The following is a 21,447-nucleotide window of genomic DNA, read 5'->3' as shown; positions in this document are numbered from 1 at the left end:
TGGGCTAAATATTTCCCATCTGTCTTCACTAGGTCCACCAGAGCTGAGAGACGGCAACAAAGCTTGGTTTTGTTTTGGTTAGACCTGGTGAGTTTGCACCCTCTGAAGAAAAGACGCTCAGGTAGAGAAAGAGAAACTGCTATTATTTCTGCTTCTGGAACTAGGAAATTCCTCTTTCTCTGAAGTTAAAGAGTGAGAATCCAGCCAGCCTTCCTATACAAAGTCAAGGTCAAATGAAGGATGGAAATTGCCTGGGGAAGATGCAGGCTTTGGGAAGGAACATCTGGTATGAAGACTCAGCTCTCTGAAGCAAGGATACTACCGCACATGTAAGGTACTAAAGAGGGGTGAGGGCAGAGGCAGGCAGGCTAGTGTTGTGAGGCTTATAGAAACTAAACAGTTTAGAGTTGATCCTGAGGTCAAGGGGAAGCCAGTGAAGAGTGTGAAACAGAAGAAAGGTATGTTTGATTCCCTTTTGAGAAATACTCTGGCTACAGCATGGAGAAGACATTTAGAAAGGGACAGATTGGAGGTAGATTAGAGACTAACTTGACAGGCATGGCCATTGCCCAGGGACCTGAACCGGGGTGGTGATGGCAAGGATACAGGAAAGAAGACACATTCAGTCGATGTTGAAGTCAGATGCCAGAACGATCCATTTCAGGTGGATAGTGAAGGAGCGAGAGAAGTCAAGGATACTCACTGGGTGCCTGCTGGCTTGAGTACCTAGAGTGATGATAGAATCATTCACTATGTGCTCTGGACTGAATGTCTGTGTTCCCCCCAAATTCATAAGTTGAACCCCTGACTCCCAGTGTGATGGCATTTGGAGGTGGGATGTTGGGAGGTAATTAGGTTTAGATGAGGTCACTGTGGGCTTAGAGTCCTTATAAGAAGAGGATGAGACACCTGTGCTTCCTCTCCCCACCAGGTGAAGACACAGCAATAAGACGGATGTCTGCAAACTAGGAGGTGGGCTCTCATCAGACATCAGATTTGCCAACAACTTGATTGTGGACTTTTTAGCCTCCAGAGCTGTGAAAGGTTAATGTCTTTTGTTCAAGCCACCCAGTCTAGGGTATTCTATTATAGCAGCCTGAACCAACTAAGACTTCCTATGACAGGGAAGAGAAGGTAGAATAACTCTGATTTCAGATAGGAGCAGGTGTGAGGGCTGCCGGATGTCCAAATGGTTGAGTAGACACCAGGAGTCAGATGAGAAGTCTAGGCTAAAAGATACAATTCTGCACCATATCCTTACAGGAGGAATGTGCAGTTGTAGCATATACGGGGAAGGTGATGGGGAAGGGCGAGAAGAGAAGAGGTTTAAGGATACCAATATTTAAAGGAGGTGGGAGGGGGGTTCAGGATGGGGAACACGTGTACAAGCATGGTGGATTCATGTTGATGTATGGCAAAACCAATACAATATTGTAAAGTAGTTAGCCTCCAATTAAAACAAATAAATATATAATAAATAATAATAATAATAAAGGAGCAGAAACAGCTTTGCGCACCATGTTCACAGTCACTAAGGTCCAGAGTCAGGAAGAGTCCAAGGGTCACTGAGCCACAGGCTGGTAACTCGGGCATATAATTCTGCCCATAAGATCTTTAGCTTCTAGCCTAACGACAACGGTACCATAAGGAACTGACTTCTATGAAAACGTCTGAGTTAGGCCTGAGGTGTCCTTATACATCCTATGGATTTAAAATGCCCTGCTGCTATGAACTACTACCCTGATGATAATGTTCACTGTGATTCAAGCTACTACTGTTCTCCCCCATTTTAGAGCAGAGAAGTTACATTCAGAGAAGTTACTTGGTTTGTCCCAGTGATAACCATTCTGGATCTTCTAATTTAAGCTTAATGCTCTGACCCTGTCCTTGTAAGTTACTATTATTTCTCCTATATATTTATGTTAATTTATTATTTTCTGAACCTGTGGGTCCTCTCCACTAGAATCCATAATAAAAAAAAAAAAGAAGAAGAAGAAGAAAAATTCAACTGAAGACATGGAAAAATACAGCATAAGAAAAATTCTCAGAACCATTTCCGAGACCTAAGATGCCCTCCTCTTGCCACCCTGGCCTCTCAGCTGCTGCTGAGTCCTGGAGAAAATGGGGAGTCTGAAATGCAAGCTGTGTTTGTCCCTGCTTCTGCCCCGTGTTTTTATTTCTGTTTCACACCATCACGGATAATGAAAGTCGACTGGCTGCTTGGGTTTCCTTTCTCTCTGCCGCTGTCATTTCCATTTGCTGTGTCTCATGCCTTTTTAGCACAAACTTGTTGTGTTTGGGCTCTAATTTGCCAGGCAGCGATAAATTCCAAGAAAAACCTATTCTTATTGAATTATTTTCAGAATGTTATGCAAACATGTCTAAATTATGTGGCAGCCAATTCCATTCTAAGATCTGGTTTTGACTTCATGTTAATTCAAATAGGGAAGAAAGAAAGAAAGAAACAAAAACCCAAAATGCTGAGATGCCATCTTTCATTCCTCAGGGGATTCCTTTTTTTTTTTTAAGTCTACTGCTTTGATACAAGAGTTTCAGTTCCCTGTCAGAACTCTGGATAATGAAGGCCATGTTCTAGTCCTGAGTACTCCTCATGGAAGAGTACCCATGGGAGCTTCCCACTTCAGTTCTGTAGGAGAAGAATCACTGAAACATGCTGAAAGCTCATCACTGAATGTAGAGTGAGGCTATGATTCCCCCCTACCTTTTTTTTTCCTTTTTTTGGAAAGAATCAAACAGGACTTCTTTCAGTGAGTTAAGATATTAAATCCAAGCCGTGTTGTCCCCAGGAGCTTAAAAAAAAAAAAAGTGGTATTTTCCACCCCTGTGTTCTCCATCACCAACTCCAAGAATCAAGCTCTAATTCCAATAGAGACAACATATCTCTGATATTGGGGATGGTCTGCCCTTTTATATTTTCACATCTTCTAGAATCCATATTTCTTTTAATGGAACATTCAATTTCCCAAGTGACCGTCCTAGAACCACTGATGACTGGGGCACTTTTCTGAAACTGTAGCCTGGATGGGAGAGTGAACCATCCTGGTGTAGAGTATGGAGTCCTGACCACATTATCTGAGCTCCAGCTTCAGCCCAAGCCTGAGCCTGATCTACCCCTTGGACCCTGTAAATACACTAGTGAAAGTAAGAATCTCAACTGCTGTGTGTTTCAAGTTTCAGTATCTTTATCCCAAAAATGCACAGGTGAGTATACTGAACCTTTATAGTATATTATTGCATGGATCTCTGAAATCCCAAAAGACTTGTCCATCATGCTCTTGTTCAATATGCCATTAAGGGTACAAGTGGATTACTGTATAGAACAGAAATAGTGAAGAAGAGAGATTCAACTTCCTGGATTAAAACTTTTATTGAAAAAAAAAAAAACCTTCTATTGCAGGGGCCCCCATTGCCAAAGATTCCAATCAAAACTCCAGAGCCCAACTCTACCAGCTACTCAACTGCATTTTCAGCCTTTTCTCTTGACATCCCTCCAGTTTTCCATCCCCTGACCATACTAAGCCCTGCACTTTTCCTCACTCATCCGCAGTACTCCCCTTCTACATCCCTGAAGTCATGGTCTCCTTTCTGTGGGATGCCTTCTCCACTCATCCCCATCCCACATCTCCATCCCCATCCCACCCACCTGCAAAGTCTCACTCAAGATTCACCTTCTCCAAAAATCATTCCTCAACTTCCTGTTCCCAGCCCCACTTCTAAGGAACAACTCCTTCTCTGAATCCCCAAAGCACTTAATTTGGACCTTACTGATACACACACACACACATGCATACATACACAATGGAATATTACTCAGCCATAAAAAAAGAAACAATCCCATCTGCACCAACATGGATGGAGCTGGAGATTACCATATTAAGTGAAGTAACTCAGAGAAGGAGACATATCATATGATATAATTTATATATTGAATATAAAAAATTATACAGATGAATTTATTTACAAAACAAATAGACTGACAGACATTTAAAACAAACCTACGGTTACCAAAAGAGACAGCAGTGGGAGAGTAAACTAGGACTTTGGGATTAACATATACTCATTTCTATATATAAAATATATACAAATATACCACCCAGACCCTGAGTGGTCTGAGCCAATGTACAGGGTTGGGAAGGGAAATTTGCTCTTACATTATGACTTCTGATCTCATGCCAATGACTTGTTAATACAACAAATGGCTGTAGGATGCATCAGAGCACAATTTGATCAAGGAATATTTTCTTTCTTATCCCAGTAGAATAGTGTGCATAATGAGGCAGAATATAGAAAACAATTAGGTCAGACTCTTTACCTGGAAGATAAGGTAACAAGGCACCAGGGAGGATTCCAATCAAAACTCCACATCCTGGCTTTACCAGCTGCCCATCTGCATTTTCAGCCTCTTCTCTTGACATCCCTCCAGTTTTCCATCTGCTGGCCATACAGAGCCCCGTACTTTTCCCCAAATAGTGAAAGCAACTGAAGCGACTCCCCTTAGTTTTCTGAATGTAAGGCCAGCAGGCACCCATTGCTTTGAGGAAGGAGTATAAAGAGAATTGGATACTTTTCACAATATGTGCAGCTGAGAATGGCAAATTCACAAAGGGCTAAAGCGTTTCCTGGGAGAGAGACCTTATTATAACATATTATGGTCTGAATGTTTGTACTCCCCGCAAATTCATATGTTTAAATCCTAACCCCCAATGTGATGGTATTAGGAAGTGGGGGTTTGGGGAGGGTAATTAGATTGTGAGGGTGGTGCCATCATAAACATAGTTAGTGCCTTTAGAAAAAAGAGACATAAGGGAGCTTCCTACTCATAAGGATACAATGAGAAGACGATCGTCTGCAAACCAGGAAGAGAGCCCTCATCAGACACTGGGGCTGCCAGTGCCTTGATCCTGGACTTAGCCTCCAGAACTACAAGTTACTGTCTGTTGTTTAAGCCACTCAGACATGATATTCGGGTATAATGGCCTGAACAGAATAATACAGAACATCAGGGAGACTGGGATGGTCCCAACTGAGATCTTCTAGAATGAAAGGAGATCATAGCCCCGAAGGGCAGAATTCACCCTGAATGAACTGGAAGCCCTTCCACCAACCCCTCTCCCAATACACCACCACAGTGACCTCATTACCTCAAATACAGCCTTTCCTCACATTGTGGATCACTGTGGCTAGAACCTGGGTGCTCATGTGTGGCCTTGAAATCACTGGCCAGTGTTCATATCCAGGTCCATGAGAGCATGGCCATAGCTCTATTAGTCTGTAGCAGGGCGGCTTTTAACAAAAGCATTCATGGAAGGAGCTGGAACAACATGCATTCATAATTAAACAGACTGTACGCGCAAGTTCTCTCTCAGACCTGTATCTGGAAACAGGTTTGTGCACTTTGGACCATGTCCCTGGAGTTCCTGGACCTTGAGAGAAGTCTTCCTGCTAATGAGGACTCAACCAGTTAATTTCAAATTAAAAGGTGACCACATTCTTCAGGTGATGAAGTCCTTCTTCCTGGTCATTCCAGGACCCGCTAAGCCATCTCCAAGAAGTACACTCTGTTGACCACAGCCTTTCTAGAATACCAGGTGTAGCTGTGGCTTGTTGGAAAGTGTGACCCATGAAGAGAAAAACAAAACAGGAGATGGGCAGAGGAGAGGAGATGAGTAATTGCACCTGTCAGAAAATGAGGATAATGGTTGAGGATACACGCACGGAAGCTCTGAGCTCTATGGAGAAAAACACCAGTGCAAATATGAAGAATTGTTTTGCCCTCAATCTCCCCTGGAGAAGGTAGGCTTGATTGCTTGGATCTAGTGGCCTGTATCACCTTCCAGCCAACACTATTAAAAGTGCCTGCTCATGCTTGGTGGTTAGTGCAGGCATTTCACAACCCCTGACCTGCTGACTATCCCGTAGATACAGGCAGCTCTAATTTTGAAAAATGCTATTTTTAAAACAACCAAATTGTTCCACATTGCCCCCACTGCACCCCAGAGGAAGGAGCTGGTTGTTTCACCAAGACTTTGGCACCAAACGGCTTCACTGTGGATGTCTTTTTTTCTGCTGTCATACCATACTGATTAACATTTATTGTTCCGGTTGAAGTGAGTCACTCAGAAAGGATGGGAAGGGTAGAAGAGGGGAGTTTGCTTTTTTTTTTTTTTTTCTACTTCAATGTTTGTTCTGAAAGATCCAGATGAATACAGAAGTGAAGCAAAGGAATTTAAAGTGTGGAACATGTAATAAAGGACATCAAGTGAAAAAGCTATTATAGGCTTCATGTTTATCTTCAGCTCAGTGACTTGCAGAAGAGCATGCACTTGGCTAGTAAGCTTGGAGGATGTGACTGCTCCCTGCCAGTTAGAGCCTTGACCTGAACTCTCAAAAACACAGCTGACCTCATCCAGCCCCATTTACCCTAAATAACAAGACTAGGAAACCCTCCCCTCAACAGACTCACATACACATACACACACACCTCTCAGATGTAGATATTGGAAACTCAAAACCCTTTCTAGGTGGAGAAGTCATATACGACCAAGATAGAAACTAAGAGAAAGAAAATATATAATCAATAAACTTAAGACTGTACCAAAAACAAAATAAATATTTTTTATAGAACAGCTTTGACTTACTGGGCATTAGTGCAAAGGTTTACTCTTTCTGAGTCACTTTCCAAGGCTCAAACTAATACATTCCCTCTGAATATGTTCCCCTAGCTCTAAGATCACCCCCCTAACTGTTTGTCAAGCACCTCAGGCTACTTTGTTGGTAAAGTAGGCCTGGAAGAAGCAACTCAGGCTACTTGGGGAGTATTTATAGTCTATTTAGAGTGACTCCATCCAAACCCATGATCACTACTTTCATTCCAAATAGAAAAGATATATCATCCACTCTTTTTTCTCAATCATATTATCTTAACAAAAGGAACAAAGGTTTGGCAATGAAGGAAATGTACAGCTTTGCTGACTTTGTGCATTCAGTAGAAATCAAGTGGCTATAAACTCATGGAGAAACAGTTAGGCAGGGAGTCAAGAGACTAAAGCACAGAGCATTCTGTCCAGAATATGCTACATTTGACATCCATTGGCAAATGAGTGATTTAACTTGAGTATGAATTCCAGACACCAACCAACCAAAAACTACTCCTATTTTCTGGAACTCAGAGATGACCTAGTGCAACTCTCTCTAGGTTCCAGGGGGGCTCTAATCTAGGAAATGGAATACCTGTTTTTGCCAAATCCATATTACTGGCAGATGACTCTGCAGCAACTCATTACCCAAACAGTTCAGTTCAGTCGCTCAGTCGTGTCCGACTCTTTGTGACCCCATGAATTGCAGCACGCCAGGCCTCCCTGTCCATCACCAACTCCCGGAGTTCACTCAGATTCACGTTCATTGAGCCAGTGATGCCATCCAGCCATCTCATCCTCTGTCATCCCCTTCTCCTTCTGCCCCCAATCCCTAACTCCTCTGAACTCCCTCCACCTCTCAGCCCCATACGTACAAAATGCCACATAATGACTGATGGTAAATCAAATTCATTACCTCTTTAGGAGTTTTGTGTAGGGGCAATGACTGATTGCATCCCTAAAGTTTAGAGAAGACACTTTTTATCCTCAAACAAGAAACCAGAGAAGTTAACACAATTTGGTCTGCCCCAGAATTTGATACCTCCACTACAGTTACTGCTCTTACCAAATCCAGGTTTATTCATTCTCCATCTCTCTCTCTCTGGCTCTTGCTCTTGCTTTATATCTCAAACTCAAATAACTGGAAGGATTCCCAATCATGTGAACACCAATCAATGCAGTCTTGGCAAGACTTAGATAAATGACAAAATACAGGTAACACTTGGTCATTCACAAGGTTGAGCCTAGATAACTTCAGTCCTATATTGTCTTAAGATGCTTCTCCTACCAATACATTTGATCTGTTCTTCCCTGGGTTCCAGACCTACTTAAAAACTAGTGAGCAACAGAGAAAGAAGTCTCAAGATGCATTTTAGCCCCATTCTCCTTCTATTAGGGATGAGGCAGCTGATATTCAGAAAGGTTAAAGGGACCTCTCGGCTCTGGAAGATAACCTGGAGTAGAAAATAGCACTCCGCTCCAGCATTCTTGCCTGAAAAATTCCATGGACTGAAGAGCCTGGCGGGCTACAGTCCATGGGGTTGCAAAAAGTCCCCAACTGAGCAACTAAGCACACACAAAATGACCTGTCAAAGTCACAATGCCAGCATGGCCCAGCCAGGTCTCCCAAACCACCTCCTGTATCTTTTCTACCACTGCCAAGATTCACCCAGTCATCCCAGTTTCTGCAGGACCTGAGGCTTCTGTTTCCACCTGGAACTATTTTAGCAACAGTCTTTGCTAGTAACTAACTCAGGCTTCCCTGAAATGAAAACTCAGGAGGTGCTTAAGCAGGCAAGGTAGCCAAGGGATCCACAGAGGAATAAAGGGCCCAAGAAGGAGGCCACTATGATCCAACTGTTCCCCTAGAAGACCAGGACACACTGGGTATTTTGCTTTGTTTTGCTGCTTTTTGGGTTAGCCTTCTCCCTTATTTGTGTCCCAACTTAGTATTGTGTGGGAAAGAGAAGGTCAAGGATCTGGGAAGGCAGAGAAGATATTTTATTGGCCAGAAATTGGCGAGGCCTCATGTTCCTGCTTCATCAGTATGCCTGACCTGTTGGTTGGCTATGGGTCTTCACCTTCTGGCTCCTCTCGGGCCCTATAAATTCCTGCTCTTTAATTTTTACAGAGCAGTTTACAGGCTGCAAAGAGGGGGAAGCTGGGGATCTGTTGTCAGGGGCTGTGTTGAGCAATGAACCATCTTTTCTGTGTTCTTTTTCTTCCTTCCCCTCTGTGAGTCTTGTAAATAAGCTTTTAGACCCTCTGGGAAGGATGGAAAAGGGCTCTTTGAGGGCAAGGCATGAAAAAGCAGAAGGGTCATGAAGGGGCCTTTGGGAAAGTCTGAGACATTGGCCTGTCTCTAATCAAACCAGTTATGTGGGAAGGAGGAGAACACTTAGCAGATCATCTTCACAGCCCACTGTGAACCGAGAAGGGAAGGGGAATGTGTGACCTGATGATTTAAGCCAGAACTTCTCAACATGTTTAACAGCTCACATTCTGAAAGGAGTGCTTTGGGAGGAATGTGGTAGGATCTAAAGAAGCAGAAGCTAGAGCATTCTCAGTGTCTCTAGATTTACTCCCCAGGGTATCTTACTCCTCCATTAACAACCCCCACTGAGGCCAGATAACCACTTAGGCATGATAACTGAAAGAGATCAACAAAGATATAACACAGAACTGAGGCTGAACTTGAGAAAACTATTATGTGCAGGCCAGTTAAGTAAGGGGCAGTATGTTGCCAGAATTTTATCAATAGAGCAAAGTTTGGGGAAAGGACTAGGGGTTTTCTGAGTGTCTTCACCTTTTTAATGATTGAGAACCCAAAGGAGAAGAGAGGGTCAGAACAACAGAGGAGTTGTCATTGTCATCATCATTGTTATCTTACCTTTTACTGAACACTTATTTAAAACTTATTGGATGCCACTTATCTTATAAGTGCTTTACATACCGTATCATACATCATCTCTCCCAAGATAGCGCATGATTATCTGCCTCTTACAGGCCAGGAGAATGGAAGGGATCTCTCCTGCATACCCTGCAAGGGGTTGGCAAAGAGAAGAAGCCTCAACCTCTTCCAAGGTTCAACCTCAGTCGCTACAAGGGAAAAAGCAGACACTCATAGCATTTCAGCTCCTATTCAGGCTTTCTGATTTTCTCTTCTTCCTAAAGAATAAATCAGTTCATGTTAAAGTATGGAAGCTCCAAAGGGAAAGAAAAGAGAAACATGACTTTTAGGAAAAAAATTAGATCTCTGATTCCACAGTGAATATGGGAAGATCCGATGATGACGTTTTAAACCCTGCCTTGTGCTTCCTTCCCGAGATGACTCTGTTAGGCTTGAGAAGACTTCCAGAAAAAGCCCCAGCCAATTCATGGAATCTCCTACCTCTACTCCACCTTCTTGTGGCCCTGACTCCTTGGAAAGGTTTCATGCATAGAACTGGAGAGAATGTAAGCTGCCTGTGGGTGGTAGAGTGGCAGGGAGGTGGTCTTGGGTTTACATGTGCAGAGACTGCTAACAACAGCTGTCCACTTAGACTCACAGGACTTGGAGGTGGTGGTATCTCTTCTCTCTGCATGCTAAGTCATTTCAGTCATGTCTGACTCTGTGCAACCCTATGGATTGCAGCCCACCAGGCCCCTCTGTCCAGGCAAGAATTACTGGAATGGGTTGCCATGCCCTCCTCCAGATTTTCCCAACCCAGGGATCAAACCCACATCTCTTATGTCTCTGCATTGGCAGGGGGGTTCTTTACTAGTGCCACTTGGGAAGCCCATCTCTTCTCTCTGCTCTCCCTTGATTTCTGTTACTAAAGCCCCTTGAGTTTTTCTAGTAGATATCCAGTACCAGAGATGGGCTGATTATATTTTATTGCCTGAGCAAAGTGAAGAAGGAAGAAAAAACTATATGACCATAGATGCAAACTGAAAAAGCTGGAACTGGAAAAATCCTACTAGGGAAACATACAATATGACTAAAGCAATTTAGATTCTTCTGGGAGGACTTGTGTGTGAGGGAGTAGATGGTGATTCTAATAAACAGCACAATCTTGGAGTCTCCAAAAGAACAGGAAACCAGTCTCTTTCCCAAGACAGGGGCAATGCATTTAGAGAAATAACACCCTGGGATTGTCATAGGTAGCCCTGATACAGACACAGCAAGGCACAGTGCCAGAACCTGTGTACTCTGAAATCAATTCACAAATCCCTTGGATTACCAGGATTTTTATTTGCCTTTAGAATGGACCAGCCTTATACACCATAAACATTTCATTCAGGCATTAAGCTCTGGGTCCTGCCTCTCATTTCCGCAGTACTACTCCTGCTGAGAGCGTGCCTTCCATCCACTTTCTTTGGCTGAGCCTAATACAGTTAAACTACAATCTCCGGTTTCCTAAGGCTGCCAACGTGTTTTCGTGCGTACGTGCATGCTAAGTGGTTTCAGTCGCGTCTCCTTGCAACCCTATGGACTGTAGCCCACCAGGCTCCTCTGTCCATGGGATTCTCCACACAAGAGCTCTAGAGTGCGTTGCCATACCCTCCTCCAGGGGATCTTCCTGATCCAGGGATTGGACCCATATCTCTTATGCCCTCTGCATTGGCGGGCAGGTTCTTTACCACGAGCGCCACCTGAGAAGCCCAGTGTCTTTTCACATACCACTTATTCTCTAATTTCTCCTCGGGTTTAAATACAGATGATCTTGTATTTCCCATAGAATAATGGCTCCCCAAAGATGTGCACATCCCCCCAAACCTGTGAACATGTGACCTTACATTTTAAAAGGGACTTTGCCAACGTGATTCAGTTAAGGACCTTGAGATGGTAAGAGCATCCTGGGTAGCCCAGGTGTGTCCAACATAATCACCACAGTCTCTAAAAGATGGGAGAGAAAGGCAGAAGAGACAGAGACAAAGACATGGCAATGGAAGCCAAGGCCAGGCATCATTTCCTTGGAGGACCCTATTGTGTCTTCCTTTCTGAGATCACATCTTTTCAGTGCAGTCCCCCTTTGTACTGTGCACTTCACCACAATCACCATCCCAGCTGCAGATGAGGCTGTGTGACGGTTTGATTAATGTCTGTGTCTTTTGCTAGCACACATGAAGGCTGGGGCTATGCCAGATTTTGCTTCCTTCTGAAGTCTGAGCCCACAGCAGGCACTGCATAAATATTTATTGAATAAATGAGCAAATTGAAAAGGTGAAGAGGATCTAAACCTCCTATGGTTCTGAGTATTCTTTAGTGTGGGTGGAAACACAGCAGTCCATGAGGTCTCCCACCGATTTGCTCTTTGCTTTCTGGTTTCCTATCTTGCTCCAACCAGAACATTTATCTTTACATATGGTCTTAATACATTTCTGCTGAGAGAACAGCAGTATCTGTAATTCCAATCAAAGGCTCAGGGAGTGTGGAGGGATGGGAAGTTTCCTTCTTCTGTGTTATGATTTGTATTCAGATTATTCTGATTTTAACTCTTGACTTGATGGCCCCACCAGTGCACAGTGATCTCTGTTGTTAGACTGGAGATCCGCTGCTCTCCTGCTGCTTTCCTCTCCTCTGAATGTGAAAGATCATCCACTTAATCCAAGACCCAGGTCCCAAGCCTGGTTTGGCAATACCCCAAGGGCATCCCATTTTCAATTACCAGAACAAACCTTGCTGAAATTCTCTTCAATCTTGGTTTTCTCCTGCATATATTTTTAAAGGAAGTTGTAAAGAGATTACAGAAAACAAATAAACAGTTATAAACCTGAAAAAAAGCAGATACACTCATTTTCAAACCATTATTGCATACCAACATGTGTAAAACTCTGAAATAAAGTCTTTTTCCAGCACTCTCTTATTCCTTGACAATTGATTGCTTCTGTCTATAGGGCACAGCAAGAACATCCTCACATTTGGCCCTCACAACGTGCCTGGGAGGGAGACAAAGCAGGTGTTACTAATCTATTCAAGCATAGAAGTCACAGAGCAATTGCTCACTCTTTGTTTACATGGGCATTTCATCTTTGTTTTCTGGTGTTTATGTTGCTTAATATTTAATTGTCTGTGGTAAGTTAATTTTTGAAGGAGAAAGTGAATGCCTGGCTTCTTTCTAATAGTATTTTTGATCGACTTGCCCAGTATTTCCCAGTTAGTAAATGAAGGGCTTTGAACTTGAAATCTGGATTCAGTACCCTTTCCTCTGTGGGTTAGAAACGCATTCCTCCTAAGGGATGAGGGGTAGCTGGGTCATGAGTTTAAACACTGCTTCATACTTGAAGAGTTCTATGTGGACAGTGGACATATGGTAGAGAGCGTACGTCTCTCAAAGCAAAGAAAAATAAGCACATTTGTTTTCTACACCTGTGTCTCCATTTCTGCTTTGCAAATAGGATCCTTTATACCAGTTTTCTGGATTCCACATATATGTGTTAATATACGGTATTTGTTTTTCTCTTTCTGACTTACTTCAGTCTGTATGACAGTCTCTAGGGCCTTCCACATCTCTGCAAATGACCCAGTTGCCTTCCTTTTTAAGGGTGAGTGATACTCCATTGTGTATATGTACCCCGTCTTCTTTATCCAGTCCTCTGTTCATGAGCATCTAGGTTGCTTCCACATCCTGCAGATGTATAGATACCAAGGGGGAAAGGTGGGGTGGAAGGAACTGGGAGACTGGGATTGATGCATATACATTATTGAGGCATAGAAGAGATTACTAATGAGAATATACTGTATAGCACAGAGAGCTCTACTTAATGCACTGTGATGGCATGAATGGGAAGGAAGTCCAAAAGGGAAAGGATATATGTGTGTGTGTGTACAGTAGAAACGAACACAACATTGTAAAGCAACTACAGTAACAGTTCATTTAAAAAAATGTAAGCACAGAAGCCAGAAATCATTCTGTTTATCCAGTCAAGTCTCAGGAAGAAATGAGCTAGACAACAGACACAAATAAAGCAACAGAGATACTTGGAATCTTCTCCTCACCCCAGCTGTAGCCCTGAAAACCAGAGTGAACCCCCCAAACCAAGCAAGTAGAGCACACCCCTGACATGTTATTCAGTCCAACTCAGAGGATTTTATAGCCCTCAGGATGTTTAAAGAAGCAAAAGACCTGGAGGACATGTATTTCTGGCTCATTAAAGAAAGTTTATTTTAAAATATTTAGCATTTCTTTATTAAACGAGAACAGGCAGGATATAAGCTCTATAAACTTTCCGAGGAGAGAACATTGCTTGCATTCCAAATGGAGAAAGTATCGCCTTGTGTGAGAACCAAGCCTTTAGCCTATTTCACTTTACAGGTGGCTGCGTGTGAAATATTTTTCTTACAAGATCGTAATGCATAATAAGCTTTTGAAAATTAAAATTGTAGCTGGATTTTTCTTGCTGCTTCATTACTATACCAGGTAGGGAGGAGGTTTGTGGTTAATTCTCAGAGCAGATTTACCCAAAGCACACTTTGCATTATAGGTGCTCCTCAAATTCACTGGTGGCTCAGAAGGTAAAGAATCTGCCTACAATGCTGAGACCCAGGTTTGATTCCTGGGTCAGGAAGATCCCCTGGAGAAGGGAATGGCTAACCACTCCAGTATTCTTGCCTGGAGAATTCCATGGGCAGAGGAGCCTGGCAGGCAACACTCCATGGGTTGCAAAGAGTCAGACATGACTGAGCAACTAACCCTCAAATTATACTACATGGAATGTCAGCTGGGTTCACTCTGTCCTTAGGAAATAAACTTCCTTCTCAGATTTTCAGGGACCAGAGTACGAGTACCAATGGACTAAGCCTTTTCTCTTTCATTCCAAGCTCCATCCAGCACCAGGAGGGGCTCACATGTATGAATATGAAGATCCTAAGGTCCAACAACCAACTTTCATTCACATCCTTGCAAACCAAACTCCTTGACCTGTAAATGTACACACTGTATGGTGATCTACTCTCCAGAGGGGCTTGAACAAGAAGACTGTGTGGGCCTAAGAAGCCAGCTTGGGACCTGTAGGATCAGGGATTCCAGATGCCAGGGAGCCAGAGGGAAATGGGTTTCAGATGGGCAGACTCTCAACCCTCTGAACTCCTCACCCCACAGGGAGGGGTACCGCTGGAGGAGAGCTGGAAAGGAGGACTCTGAAGTGCAGAGCCCAGAAGTGGGATCCTGGCTGCCTCTATCTAGGCTAGTGCTAATCAGATTTAGGAAAACTTGATTGCAATTTCCCCAAAGCCCAAAGCTTCCTGCATAATATCTGTTATTTTCTCCAGGTTCGTGTATTCACAGTTCCATGCTCTGGCTAATCTCCAGGCAAGTACTACTTCTGTTTCACCTCACACCAACCCAAACTTGAAATGCCATCTCTTGACACATTTTTAGGAAAAAATATTCTCATACCAAACATCTTATTTTTAGTCAGTTCTACTGAAGACTTGGGTGTTGAACCATTCTGTTTTTATCTCTTCTTCCTCCTTCTTCCAAGGAGAAAATGAATTATCTTCTGATGATCAGAAAAAAGAGTTGAGAGGGTGTGTATGAGATTGTAATACATGTGTGTCTCTACACAAACACGCATGTAATCAAAGTTCAATAGAAGAGAAACAAACACATGGGGTTCAGCCAAGATACATAAAAGGCAGGACACAGAGGGTCTCCTAGCCTGCTGATGCCTCTGCCCTAAGTCCTGGTTAGAGTTGAGCTTGAAATTCCCTTGGACATTATAAAATATTTCTGATGAGAAACACCATCATCCAATCACTACCTTCTTTTGCGCTATCTGGAATTTCCATTTTTGACAAAAAATGCTGCTTTGTTTTACACTTATTTTCAAATGGGGAAACTGAAGTTTAGAGACATTGTGGCTTGCCTGAGGCAAGCATCTACTAAGTGTTGGGCCACAAATAGAACAGCATAAGGGACTATAATTCCCATGCTCTTTTCCACCCAAAGCCACAAGTTCATTAGGGTACTCAGGTCGATTGTATCATTGTTTAGCTCATATCTAGTGCCTCCCCTACCCACTTTATGGGTGATACATTCCTCATTTAGCCACTGCTCTGAGGAGCTGGGGAAATACACGGAGTAGACAAGATCAACATATAGCTGGCAGCAAGCCCAGCCCAACCCAGTTTAGATCAGATGCACTCCAGATAACTTGAAGACATGAATAAGAAATCAAAGAGAAAAACAAGTATCATATATTAACATATGGAATCTGGAAAAATGGTCCTGAAGAACTTATTTGTAGGGCAGGGACAGAGGTGCAGATGTAGAGAACAGAACTGTGGACACAGAGAAGAAAGGAGAGGATGGGACAAATTGAGAGAATAGCATTGATGTATACACACCCTCATGTGTGAAATAGACAGCTAGTGGCAAGCAGCTGTATAGCACATGGAACCCAGCTTGGTGTTCGGTGATGACCTAGAGGGGCAGGATGTGGTGGGACAGTGAGAGGCAGGCTCAAGAGGAAGGGAATATGTGTGTGTATATATATAGTTATTGTACAGCAGAAACTAACACAGCATTGTAAAGCAATTATATTCCAATAAAAAAGAAAGCATACTAAGTTAAAAAGTAAAATAAGACCAAAAGAAAAGGAAGAAAAAAAAATTCTTACTTTTGTAGACCGTGAAACCTTGGGGTGGTTCGCCACAGAGAATATATATGTACACACACACACACACACACACGTTTATCTCTGTATAAGATAAAGATATAGATACAGGTACCTTATACAGGAACATAATCTGTCACCCTCTGAGTAACAATTTTACCAAATGTTCCTCCACTGAATAAGTGAGTCACCAAGAAGTTTCCTTGCTGTGTAACACTTAACCTGGAAGCCAATGACACATGGTGTAGGCTTGCTGTTGCACCCCAGGTCCAGTACCAGGATTTTTATTAGTTGGCATTAGTCATTTATGTTGCAGCAGTAAACCACCCAAAAAAATCTCAGTGGCTCACAGCAGCAAGGTCTTACTTCTCACTGATTCACACTGGCTGCGGCTCTTTTCAGTGGATCTTCTTCATCTCGAGATACAGGCTGAAGAAGAAGCCCCTCTCTGGAACATATTATTCTTACGAAAGAAGGAGAAGATCAACAGAAGCTGGTGATGCCTTTTAAGGCTTCTGCTCAAATGTAGCCCACATTTCTGCTCACATTCCGTGTGGCGAATGCAAGTCACATGGCCAAAGTTAACCTGTGGGGTGGGTATGTGTAATCCACTCAAATAGGTGGAGAGCAACTAATTGAAACCAACAGCACTACAATATGCACAGGGCAACAACCACATCATCATCCTTCAGGAAGCAGCTCAAAATGTCAGCTTCTCGTTGTCGCTCTGTGGGGACGTCTCCCTGTCCTTTCTGTCCTACAGCAGACCTTGCAACATTGAGATGTGTGGAAAAATACCTTCAGGACAATGTACTGTCTCCCTTACTACTTAATAAGCCCTTTGAGGTCAAGGAATATCCTTTATTCTATTTTCCCAGTATGTAGCATAGAACTTGAAGCTTTGTTTATTGATATGCTTTTAAAATTTATATAATAATACATGGAACCAAGTATGAGAGTCAAAAGATGTTAGAAGGAAGTTATATAGGAAGAGAGGGAACAAGACTAGCAACTGAGTTTTGCACTTTTAATGTAGATATCTAGGTCTAGATCCAGATACAGATATAGGTTTAGGTATAAAATACATATACAAAGGGAAATGTAGAGTAGACCACTGAATTTATAAACCTAAAGTTTGGTGAAGGGTGGACATACAAATTGGCAGTCAGTCATCAGCACATGCGTACTAAGTCACATGGACTGTACCCTGCCAGGCTCCTCTGTCCATGAGATTCTCCAGGCAAAAATACAGGAGCAGGTTGCCATGCCCTCCTCCAGTGGATCTTCCTGACCCAGGGATCAAACCCACATCTCTTATGTCTCCTACATTTGCAGATGGGTTCTTTACCACTAGCGCCTCCTGGGAAGTCCCCCACCGGCACGTAGATGATATCCAAAGCTTTGAGACATGGTGATGTCTCCTAGGAAGAAAATGGAGAAAGAAAAGATGTCTATCATGTTTCCCATTTCTTACTTCAGTTCCTAACCTGCCTGACGTCAGAACTTGAACAGGCTGATTGGTATCTCTTGAATGAGTCTCCTCTACTTAATAAGCCAATCTTGAGTGACTGTAGGTATCTCACTGAAACGGGAGTATATACAGTCTCAAAGCTCTGATTTCATTGTACCCTTAGGTTTACTTCAGCATCAGGCTGGACTGTTTTTTAGGACCATCAAAGGGCATTCCCTCTCACCTTTGACCTTGACCTTGATTCCAGCCACATGTGTCATTCCCACATATGTCTGTAACTTCCTTCCCTCCTCTTCCCCCATTTATCATGTTGGGAAAAGGTCAAATTTGTGCTGAATGTGTAATGTGTCAGGAACAATAATGTATGCTTTGCATATGATATCTCATTCCATCCTCACCATAACTGGTGAGATAGACATTGACCCAATTTACCGATCGTAACTGAAGATCAGAGAGGTTAGGTAGAGTGACTTAAGTCACAGCTAGTGAGGGGCAGGACTCTTGAATTGGCTTCTCAGTGATGAGTCCTCATCCCTATATGAGCCACTGAGCTGTCTCAAAAACAAGAAACATTTGGGAGCTGATACTCGCACTTTGAAGATAAAGAAACGTACATGGTAGGTAGATAGATAGATATTCAGATACATAGATACTTATATACATGGATAGCATATAGATTGATGAGACAGAGATATATAGAGATATTTGGAATTTTTAAAAACTCAGATAATTCCCTACTTTCTTAAATAGGAGATGATGAACAACATAATTTGAACTTTCCTTCATACATGTATTTTATGCTCATTCTGTGCTCAGCATTGTGTCAAAAGCAGTGTTTTTATTTCACAGTGCCTTTTTGTCCTCTAAAACTCCCTGATGCTGGGAAAGATTGAAGACAGGAGGAGAAAGAGACGACAGAGGATGAGATAGTTGGATGGATCACTTACTGGATGGACATGAGTTTGAGCAATTCTGGAAGTTGGTGATAGAAAGGGAAGCCTGAAGTGCTGCAGTTCATGGGGTCACAAAGACTCAGACACAACTGAACTGAACTGAAAGCTGTCAAGTGTCTATAATCTAGTTGAAGAGGAATTAGAAAGTTTTAAGTATTCCCATATATGGACATAGAGAAAGATCATATTGTGAGAAATAGATAAATTTTTTAAGTGTTGAAGGCTTTCTAATTTGCAAGACATTTTCCCATGCATTATTTCATTTGACCCTCACATAATGATCACTATTTCACAGGTGAAGAAGCTGAGGCATGGAAAATTTCAATTGTTGATGATTACGCAAATACAGGCTAAAACTGAGGAATGAAACCCAGGGTCTCATCCAATGTTCTCGCTAATACTGGGATGCTAACTCAGCACTGTCTCAAGTGTTTTGAAATAAAAACACTGCTTTGGACACAATGCTGAGCACAGAATGAGCATAAAATACATGTGTGAAGGGAAGTTTAAATTATGCTGTTCATCATCTCCTATTTAAGAAAGTAGGGAACTATCTGCTGAGCTTTTTAAAATTCCAATTCAGCACACGTATTACAAAAGTACGTTCTTCAAGTACTTCAAGTACTTCAAGTTCTTCAAGACCACCAGGGAAAGAGATGCCACTCCTTCCTTCCATCACCCAGGACTCAGCTCCTTAGGAGATGTTGAGTCTCGGTGTTTGTTTCTGTTAAGCTGGGCTGTTGGATTTGGCTGGGTGATGCCTGAGGGAGAGGGTGGCAGGCGAGAGAATGTGTCTGCTTTGCAGCTCTTGCCAGCCTTGGAGAGCTAGCATTTTCTAAAAGAATGCTGGGTTCTCAGAAACACTGTTGATAATAAGGTTGCTCATTTTTAAAATAATGTAACCAGATATTCCATGAAAACAGACCTGGTTCCAGGAGGGCCGCTGTGGGATTTGGGTTTAAGGTTTGAGGTGGTTGTTTAAGATGAGCTTTCAGCTGGCCTGCAGACCTGCCACTGGGATTGAAAGAAGCTTGCTCAATCAGACCATTGTGGTAATGCAGAAAACTCAGGGCTCCTCAGAGCCTAAACCTGGCACATCCTAAGGTGGACTTTTCACCTCCTGGGACGCTGGTGAAAATGAAGTGTGTGCATGCATATGCCTGCGTGCGTGTGTTTCAAATCAGAGGAAACCAGCTCAGGGATCCCCTCTAGCCTCAGTCAGACTTGGAGAACAATGCAAATACACTTGGACTGAAGAAGAAAACCTGAGGCCAACAGGAAATAGGGTGGCACAGAGCAACTTGCCAGCCTTGGCAAGGATGCAATTTTCCAGGAGGCAGAGTTTTGATTTCTGTTTCTACCCCAGGCAGGGCAGGGGGCTCCACAGAGAAATAAATGAAGACTCACACATGATGGACAAACCTCTATCTCTACTTAGACAGCCACAGATTCAGAACTGAGTGTGTCTTCAGTAGGTCATCCAGCCCAACTCCCTACCTCCTGGACCACTTCTTTCCATCATACCTTTCACATTATATCTATTTTCTTAATATTGAATGAGACAGGAAATGAATGCTTACTACATTTAATTATATGCAAGGTGTTTCACTTCGTTCATGAAGAGAACAACACAGTCTGATGATAGCTGATATTTATGGAAAGCCTACTAGGTGCTGGAGTGGGTCTAAGTGTTGGACACACACTAACTTATGTTTAATTCTCATAGAGTCCTGAGTGGTAGGCTGTGGCAAGTATCTTCAGTTTATAGATAAGACAAAGGCACAGAGAAGGACTCTTGGTTAGTAAGTAGAGGAATTCCAGAGGCCTCCACTTAACCCAAAGACAAGCCTCTGGGCTGGATCCAAACCAGGTTCTCCATCCCCAACCTAGACACCTGGCCTCTCATTGAGGTCATGCTGGAAAGGTTTCTTCCTCTTCATCTTCCATCTTCTGTCCCCTCCACAGAGCAGACCCGAAGATGACCATCCACTGTAGGGCTTGTCAGAGTCTCCAAAGACCACTATCTCCTAACATTCCATTACCAAGGACTTTAAAAACTTGCCAATCCTTAAAAGTTCACCAACCTAACAAGTTAGTTGACATCCGGTGGTAACACTGTTGGTTATATCTCTGAAAATTAAGACATGTTTTATCCAACAGATCTATTTGGTCTCGGTTCTGTTTTACATTGGTGTTTATTGCTCTGCAGAGTCTAATTTAATGAGTCATTTCTGCAGGAGCTATGAATGTTAACTGGTAAAACGCAGACCCAGTTCTTGAGATGATGATGAGTGATAGCTAAAGAAAAAAAGACCTTCCCACAATGCAGCCTCAATCATAGTAACCTCTAGCTTACAGTGTACCTAGGTTTTCCTTTTAACCTTTGGAGATCTTGTTTCTTACTGTCTTGCTACTCTCTGCCCCCTTGCCCTGGAGATTCCAAGAACAGAATCTCAGCAACACAAATCTTCCTGAGGAGACTGCACACCCCTCTCTGAACACACTTTCTTAGACCTCCCACTCCAACCCCTCTACCCTGCTAATCTTGAAAACATCATCACCTCCTCCAGAATCCCTTCCCCAGAGGATGTCTTGGAGGTCAGGTACATTTTGTGAAGGCTCTTACCATATCTTGAGCTATAACCACATCATCTCTTCATATTGCTGTTGCCAGAATCCTCTAGCCAGGTGGGTTCCTTGAGGCAAGGACTATGTTCCTTTTACTTTGTATTCTCAGAATCTGACATTGTTCCTGGTATATAGCAGA

The sequence above is a fragment of the Capra hircus genome, chromosome 2 (assembly GCF_001704415.2).
Source record: "Capra hircus breed San Clemente chromosome 2, ASM170441v1, whole genome shotgun sequence".
Classification (NCBI taxonomy): domain Eukaryota; kingdom Metazoa; phylum Chordata; class Mammalia; order Artiodactyla; family Bovidae; genus Capra; species Capra hircus.
This window is presented reverse-complemented; position numbering follows the sequence as displayed.